The following is an 8,574-nucleotide window of genomic DNA, read 5'->3' as shown; positions in this document are numbered from 1 at the left end:
CGTCCTCCTCGAACAAGGCTGTTTAGCCGCGTTGGTTGCCACCATTTTGAATATGCTCCTCGCCTCACAGAATAAACATCCGCGTGAGCGCCTTTCTGACCTTGCCGCAGTGTTAAGAGACAGGGTTTGTCCACGGAGAACCCGTCGCCGGGACAACAACACCATCGTCACCCTCAACAACAACAGAAACGTGCTTCTTCCTCATCCCGTAGAGCAGGGGTCTGTTCCAAAAAGCAGGATTGCTGAGTTAGCTGGATAACTGCACTGAAACCCAGAACAGCTCTTTTTACTTCAGTCCATGTTCCACATTTGGGTTGGGTCCAGGTTTTACTCAGGGCAGTTATCCGGCTTTGGGGAACAGGCTCCACGGGTGGGCAACCCCAGTCCTGGAGAGCCGCAGGGTGTGCTGGGGTCCTCACTCCTGGTCCTGGAGAGCCACAGGGTGTGCTGGGGTCCTCACTCCTGGTCCTGGAGAGCCGCAGGGTGTGCCACATTAAAAATCACATTAAAATCAGCAACCTATTCAGACCCAATAAACAATGTGATGTGAGCTAGCAGTAATCAACTGCTTTCTTTGATCGATTGAATGCTGAGTAACAACAAAAGTCAGCACACCCCACGCCTCTCCAGGACCAGGAGTTTGGACCCCAGCACACCCTGCGGCTCTCCAGGACCAGGAGTGAGGACCCCAGCACACCCTGCGGCTCTCCAGGACAAGGAGTGAGGACCCCAGCACACCCTGCGGCTCTCCAGGACCAGGAGTGAGGACCCCAGCACACCCTTTCGGCTCTCCAGGACCAGGAGTTTGGACCCCAGCACACCCTGCGGCTCTCCAGGACAAGGAGTGAGGACCCCAGCACACCCTGCGGCTCTCCAGGACCAGGAGTTTGGACCCCAGCACACCCTGCGGCTCTCCAGGACAAGGAGTGAGGACCCCAGCACACCCTGCGGCTCTCCAGGACAAGGAGTGAGGACCCCAGCACACCCTGCGGCTCTCCAGGACCAGGAATGAGGACCCCAGCACACCCTGCGGCTCTCCAGGACCAGGAGTGAGGACCCCAGCACACCCTGCGGCTCTCCAGGACAAGGAGTGAGGACCCCAGCACACCCTGCGGCTCTCCAGGACCAGGAGTGAGGACCCCAGCACACCCTGCGGCTCTCCAGAACCAGGAGTGAGGACCCCAGCACACCCTGCGGCTCTCCAGGACAAGGAGTGAGGACCCCAGCACACCCTGCGGCTCTCCAGGACCAGGAGTGAGGACCCCAGCACACCCTGCGGCTCTCCAGGACCAGGAGTGAGGACCCCAGCACACCCTGCGGCTCTCCAGGACCAGGAGTTTGGACCCCAGCACACCCTGCGGCTCTCCAGGACCAGGAATGAGGATCCCAGCACACCCTGCGGCTCTCCAGGACAAGGAGTGAGGACCCCAGCACACCCTGCGGCTCTCCAGGACCAGGAGTGAGGACCCCAGCACACCCTGCGGCTCTCCAGGACCAGGAGTTTGGACCCCAGCACACCCTGCGGCTCTCCAGGACCAGGAATGAGGATCCCAGCACACCCTGCGGCTCTCCAGGACAAGGAGTGAGGACCCCAGCACACCCTGCGGCTCTCCAGGACAAGGAGTGAGGACCCCAGCACACCGTGCGGCTCTCCAGGACCAGGGTTGCCGGCCCCCACCGCAGACAAGGAGACAGGCCACGAGGTGAGGGTGGGGGGGACCAGCTTTGAAGGGGTCTGACGTCTACCCCAGCCCTCGGTGCTGACAGCCGAATTAAAATGAGGCACGGACGTGCCAAAGCTGCCACTTTAATTATTCATCAAGGGAAGCGACCGGAATACCGTTGATTAGTAAGAGAGCTCCCAGCGGGATTTGCAGACCGCCTCCATCCGAGCGCATTCCTGCAGAGCCCGCCGGCAAGCTCCCGGAAGGCTCGCCGCAGCTGAGGAATGATATTTTTAGCCAAGCTGCACTTCTGAAGGCCGCAAAGCCCGCCCACACGGGCGGGAAAGATGGGAGAAACGCAGTTAAATCACGCCACGCCACGCCACGCCACGCCACATCACATCACACCACACCACATCACATCACATCACATCACATCACATCACACCACACCACACCACACCACACCACACCACATCACATCACATCACACCACACCACACCACACCACACCACACCACATCACATCACACCACACCACACCACACCACACCACACCACATCACATCACATCACATCACATCACACCACACCACACCACACCACACCACACCACACCACATCACATCACACCACACCACACCACACCACACCACACCACACCACACCACACCACACCACATCACATCACATCACACCACACCACATCACATCACATCACATCACATCACACCACATCACATCACATCACATCACATGTCGTTTGGCTGATGCTTTTACCCGAAGCAACTTATAGTTGATTAGACTGAGCGGGAGACAATCCTCCCCTGGAGCAATGCAGGGTTAAGGGCCTCGCTCAAGGGCCCTCAAGGGCTGTGCGGATCTTATTGTGGCTTAACCTTACGGCGGCCCTGTAGCGTAGTGGAAACGTGCGCTCGGTCTCCGTGTGACAGAGTACATCTTCCCTGATGAGACGTGAAGCCAAGACCCTGATTCGCTGTGGGCATCATCACATAGCAACACAATTGATGGCGTTTCGCAGACGCTCTTACCCAGAGCGACGTACAAGGAAGTGCAGATCGAACACAGGGACAAGTGTGAAGAGGACCCTACAGGACAGTACGGTTCCGAGTCCTAGCGTGACCATACAGATGTAATTGGAACCTTTGAAAGAATACATTAACTTCATAGTTATAGTATATCTATATCTATAGGACGTTATAGATCCCATGACACTCTTCTCAAAAAGTAGGGAGTTCCCCGGTGTCCTGGCTACATCCCCAACCTCTCTGTGCTCTTTCAACCTGCCACCTAACCATCGTCATCCCCGGATATTGGCCAAAATTGTTCTCCCCCTCTCAACCTCAGCTGATGTTTGTTGAGCATTCTGGGCACAAAATGGCTGCCGTTGTATCACCCAGGTGGGTGCTGCCGATTGGTGGTGGCTGAGACCAGTTTCCCCCTCAGCAGTGTAAAGCGCTTTGAGTGTTGAGAAAAGTGCTATATAAATGTAATGATGTATCTGTCTGGTATCTATCTCTCTCTGACAGAGCACATTTTTGCAATGCTGGCTTCACATGAACTCCTATGAACTCTGGATCAATTAACACGAAACATCTGTTATCTGTTGAACATGCCAGCTACTGATAAACCCTCCGACTGAAGATCATCCACACTAACTCAAAGACACGCGTTTCAGGTTAGGTGCACTCCTGCCGTTGCCCTTGACCAGGGCACTGGCCTCAGAACTGGAGTTGGTCCCCGGGCGCTGCACTGTGGCTGCCCACTGCTCCCGCTATGTTACTAGGATGGGTCAAGCGCAGAGGGCGAATTGCTCCACGGGGTTCAATAAAGTATATCTTATCTCATCTCACCTCCTCTCTACAACACCCAACCCCGCATTGGCAATCACACCCCCACCCCCCTTTGATTGTGCTACGCTCAGTGCTAATGGTTACGATATGATTCCCTGTGTCGACATGCCATTAGGTTGTAGCTGAGCCCCCTCACACGCGCATACACACACACACGCACACGCACACACACACACACATTGATCTGAAATTGAAACATAGAAGGTCCTTTTTTGGAAAGTCACTTTAGTTGTGTGTGACGACACGGCCTCAAGGCTGAGATTAGGAAGAAAGATGCTTGTGGAAAAAAACTGCCGATGACATCATCGCCCTGATTTTCCATTTGTCTTTACTCGCCACCAACCGGAGAGCTTTTTATGAATGGAGCAGGACAGCACCGCCCAGACTGCAGTGGAGGAGGGCTGACTCTATTTATATTCTCTCTCTCTCTCACACACACACACACACACACATTCAGACACAATCTCACACACTCACACACACACAGTCCCACACACACACATACACATGCAAGCATAGTCCCACACACACACAGTACCACACACATACACACACATGCACACACTGAAAACATGACCACACACAAATACCAATATGCCCACACACACACACACACACACACACACTCCTGACGTCAAACCCCTTGTTCCAGGCTGAGCTCCTCGATCTCGTCAGGGCCCTGTCATCTGTCAGAGGCCGGATCGAAGCTGCCGGGCTTTTATCAGGTTTGATCAGGCTTTTATCAGGTTTGATCAGGCTTTTATCAGGTTTGATCAGGCTTTTATCAGGTTTGATCAGGCTTTTATCAGGTTTGATCAGGCTTTTATCAGGTTTGATCAGGTTTTCATCAGGTTTGATCAGGCTTTTATCAGGTTTGATCAGGCTTTTATCAGGTTTGATCAGGCTTTTATCAGGTTTGATCAGGCTTTTATCAGGTTTGATCAGGCTTTTATCAGGTTTGATCAGGCTTTTATCAGGTTTGATCAGGTTTTCATCAGGTTTGATCAGGTTTTCATCAGGTTTGATCAGGTTTTCATCAGGTTTGATCAGGCTTTTATCAGGTTTGATCAGGCTTTTATCAGGTTTGATCAGGCTTTTATCAGGTTTTATCAGGCTTTTATCAGGTTTGATCAGGTTTTCATCAGGTTTGATCAGGTTTTCATCAGGTTTGATCAGGTTTTCATCAGGTTTGATCAGGTTTTCATCAGGTTTGATCAGGTTTTATCAGGTTTTCATCAGGTTTGATCAGGCTTTTATCAGGTTTGATCAGGCTTTTATCAGGTTTGATCAGGTTTTCATCAGGTTTGATCAGGTTTTCATCAGGTTTGATCAGGTTTTATCAGGTTTTCATCAGGTTTGATCAGGCTTTTATCAGGTTTGATCAGGTTTTCATCAGGTTTGATCATGTTTTTATCAGGTTTTCATCAGGTTTGATCAGGTTTTCATCAGGTTTGATCAGGCTTTTATCAGGTTTGATCAGGCTTTTATCAGGTTTGATCAGGCTTTTATCAGGTTTGATCAGGTTTTCATCAGGTTTGATCAGGCTTTTATCAGGTTTGATCAGGTTTTCATCAGGTTTGATCATGTTTTTATCAGGTTTTCATCAGGTTTGATCAGGTTTTCATCAGGTTTGATCAGGCTTTTATCAGGTTTGATCAGGCTTTTATCAGGTTTGATCAGGCTTTTATCAGGTTTGATCAGGCTTTTATCAGGTTTGATCAGGCTTTTATCAGGTTTTCATCAGGTTTGATCAGGTTTTCATCAGGTTTGATCAGGCTTTTATCAGGTTTGATCAGGCTTTTATCAGGTTTTTATCAGGTTTGATCAGGCTTTTATCAGGTTTGATCAGGCTTTTATCAGGTTTGATCAGGCTTTTATCAGGTTTTCATCAGGTTTGATCAGGTTTTCATCAGGTTTGATCAGGCTTTTATCAGGTTTGATCAGGCTTTTATCAGGTTTGATCAGGCTTTTATCAGGTTTGATCAGGCTTTTATCAGGTTTGATCAGGCTTTTATCAGGTTTTCATCAGGTTTGATCATGTTTTTATCAGGTTTTCATCAGGTTTGATCAGGTTTTCATCAGGTTTGATCAGGCTTTTATCAGGTTTGATCAGGCTTTTATCAGGTTTGATCAGGCTTTTATCAGGTTTGATCAGGTTTTCATCAGGTTTGATCAGGCTTTTATCAGGTTTGATCAGGCTTTTATCAGGTTTGATCAGGCTTTTATCAGGTTTGATCAGGCTTTTATCAGGTTTGATCAGGCTTTTATCAGGTTTGATCAGGCTTTTATGTGGTTTGATCAGGCTTTTATCAGGTTTGATCAGGTTTTCATCAGGTTTGATCAGGTTTTCATCAGGTTTGATCAGGTTTTCATCAGGTTTGATCAGGCTTTTATCAGGTTTGATCAGGCTTTTATCAGGTTTGATCAGGCTTTTATCAGGTTTGATCAGGCTTTTATCAGGTTTTATCAGGCTTTCATCAGGTTTGATCAGGTTTTCATCAGGTTTGATCAGGTTTTCATCAGGTTTGATCAGGTTTTCATCAGGTTTGATCAGGTTTTCATCAGGTTTGATCAGGTTTTATCAGGTTTTCATCAGGTTTGATCAGGCTTTTATCAGGTTTGATCAGGCTTTTATCAGGTTTGATCAGGTTTTCATCAGGTTTGATCAGGTTTTCATCAGGTTTGATCAGGTTTTATCAGGTTTTCATCAGGTTTGATCAGGCTTTTATCAGGTTTGATCAGGTTTTCATCAGGTTTGATCATGTTTTTATCAGGTTTTCATCAGGTTTGATCAGGTTTTCATCAGGTTTGATCAGGCTTTTATCAGGTTTGATCAGGCTTTTATCAGGTTTGATCAGGCTTTTATCAGGTTTGATCAGGTTTTCATCAGGTTTGATCAGGCTTTTATCAGGTTTGATCAGGTTTTCATCAGGTTTGATCATGTTTTTATCAGGTTTTCATCAGGTTTGATCAGGTTTTCATCAGGTTTGATCAGGCTTTTATCAGGTTTGATCAGGCTTTTATCAGGTTTGATCAGGCTTTTATCAGGTTTGATCAGGCTTTTATCAGGTTTGATCAGGCTTTTATCAGGTTTTCATCAGGTTTGATCAGGTTTTCATCAGGTTTGATCAGGCTTTTATCAGGTTTGATCAGGCTTTTATCAGGTTTTTATCAGGTTTGATCAGGCTTTTATCAGGTTTGATCAGGCTTTTATCAGGTTTGATCAGGCTTTTATCAGGTTTTCATCAGGTTTGATCAGGTTTTCATCAGGTTTGATCAGGCTTTTATCAGGTTTGATCAGGCTTTTATCAGGTTTGATCAGGCTTTTATCAGGTTTGATCAGGCTTTTATCAGGTTTGATCAGGCTTTTATCAGGTTTTCATCAGGTTTGATCATGTTTTTATCAGGTTTTCATCAGGTTTGATCAGGTTTTCATCAGGTTTGATCAGGCTTTTATCAGGTTTGATCAGGCTTTTATCAGGTTTGATCATGTTTTTATCAGGTTTTCATCAGGTTTGATCAGGCTTTTATCAGGTTTGATCATGTTTTTATCAGGTTTTCATCAGGTTTGATCAGGCTTTTATCAGGTTTGATCATGTTTTTATCAGGTTTTCATCAGGTTTGATCAGGCTTTTATCAGGTTTGATCAGGCTTTTATCAGGTTTGATCAGGTTTTTATCAGGTTTCATCAGGTTTGATCAGGCTTAAGCCAGCATCTAGAGCCACCAGTGGAGCCAAAACAAACAACAATAACAACACAGGGATGTTCCTCCTTATTAACGAGCCTTAGGACACACACAGAGTAAGCCTGGGGTGAAAGAGTCAGAGCCAAATCGACAGATACAGCGCGTCTCAGTACGAGAACGTTTCATCCTCCTTCAACCCGGTGATTTAATGGTACTGTTTAATGGCCATTCTCCTAAAAAATAAAATGCTCAACTTCTAAACTCTGTTCTGAAACTTGCACACTGATTTGGGAAGCAAAGTTATCGCATCATTGGGGGCACTTGTGAGTTCACTACCTTGAGGGCACTGGTGAAATAAGCAGGATATTTCTGTGATTAGTTGGATAGGGCACTACTGAAGTATCTAGGCACTGGTGATAGATTATAACTATAACTGGGGAGCGCTGACTTTCAAGTGGTTAGGGTAATAATTAAGTACATAGGGCAGTGGTAGAAACCATACGGACTGACATGGTTAAGTGGGCAGGGCACTGCTGAAGTACCTAGTGCCCTGATGGAATTATTCAAACTAGGCTGAAGGGGTTAGGTGGTGAAGGGCACTACTGTGGTCCCTAGGGCACTAGCACAGGGATTATAGCAGTAGTGATGTCATAAAATGGTGGTCAGGGCACTAGCACAGGGATTATGGCAGTAGTGATGTCGTAAAATGGTGGTCAGGGGACTGGCGGTAACAAGCTGCTGGTGGGAAGAATATTTCTATGATTAAGCTCATGATTAAATGTATTCCATTGTGGGCAAAATGCTTTGTTGTAATTATTACTATTATTATTGTTGTTGTTATTATAATATTGCACCTATAAGCTATTGTAACTCTTTCCTGCCACACATAAATATTGAGAGGTTGTCTGTGTCTGGCACAAAAGAGGAATTAAGAAAGCAATTCAACCACAGAATTCGACCGTGGGCGAGATGTATTACTTTTCCAATTTCCTGCGACAAGAACGCTGATTGAAATCAATAGGTGAGCGGATATGTCCTGCGACTACTGGACGCGCACACCGACCCCCCCACCCCTCCAGGTACGGTCTGGCGACTGGCGCCCTCCCCGCTCCTGTCAACATCTGACGGGGGTCCTGATGAATGGGCTTGGGGGAGAGCGTCACTCACGACTTCCCGTGTCAGCGACAGCCCCGTTCGCTGCAGCGGAGACGCGCTGCGAGATAGCCAATCTGCCGCAGCGCATTGGTCCCTCAGCGTCTGCTTTTGAGTGGGTGAGTCATCGATGCTGGATTTAACTCTCTCGGCCAGAGGGAGCTGCCTTCCAAAAAAACACCTGCTGGCGACGTCTCA

This window comes from Conger conger, chromosome 5 (assembly GCF_963514075.1).
Source record: "Conger conger chromosome 5, fConCon1.1, whole genome shotgun sequence".
Lineage (NCBI taxonomy): Eukaryota > Metazoa > Chordata > Actinopteri > Anguilliformes > Congridae > Conger > Conger conger.
Note: the sequence above shows the minus strand (reverse complement) of the source record.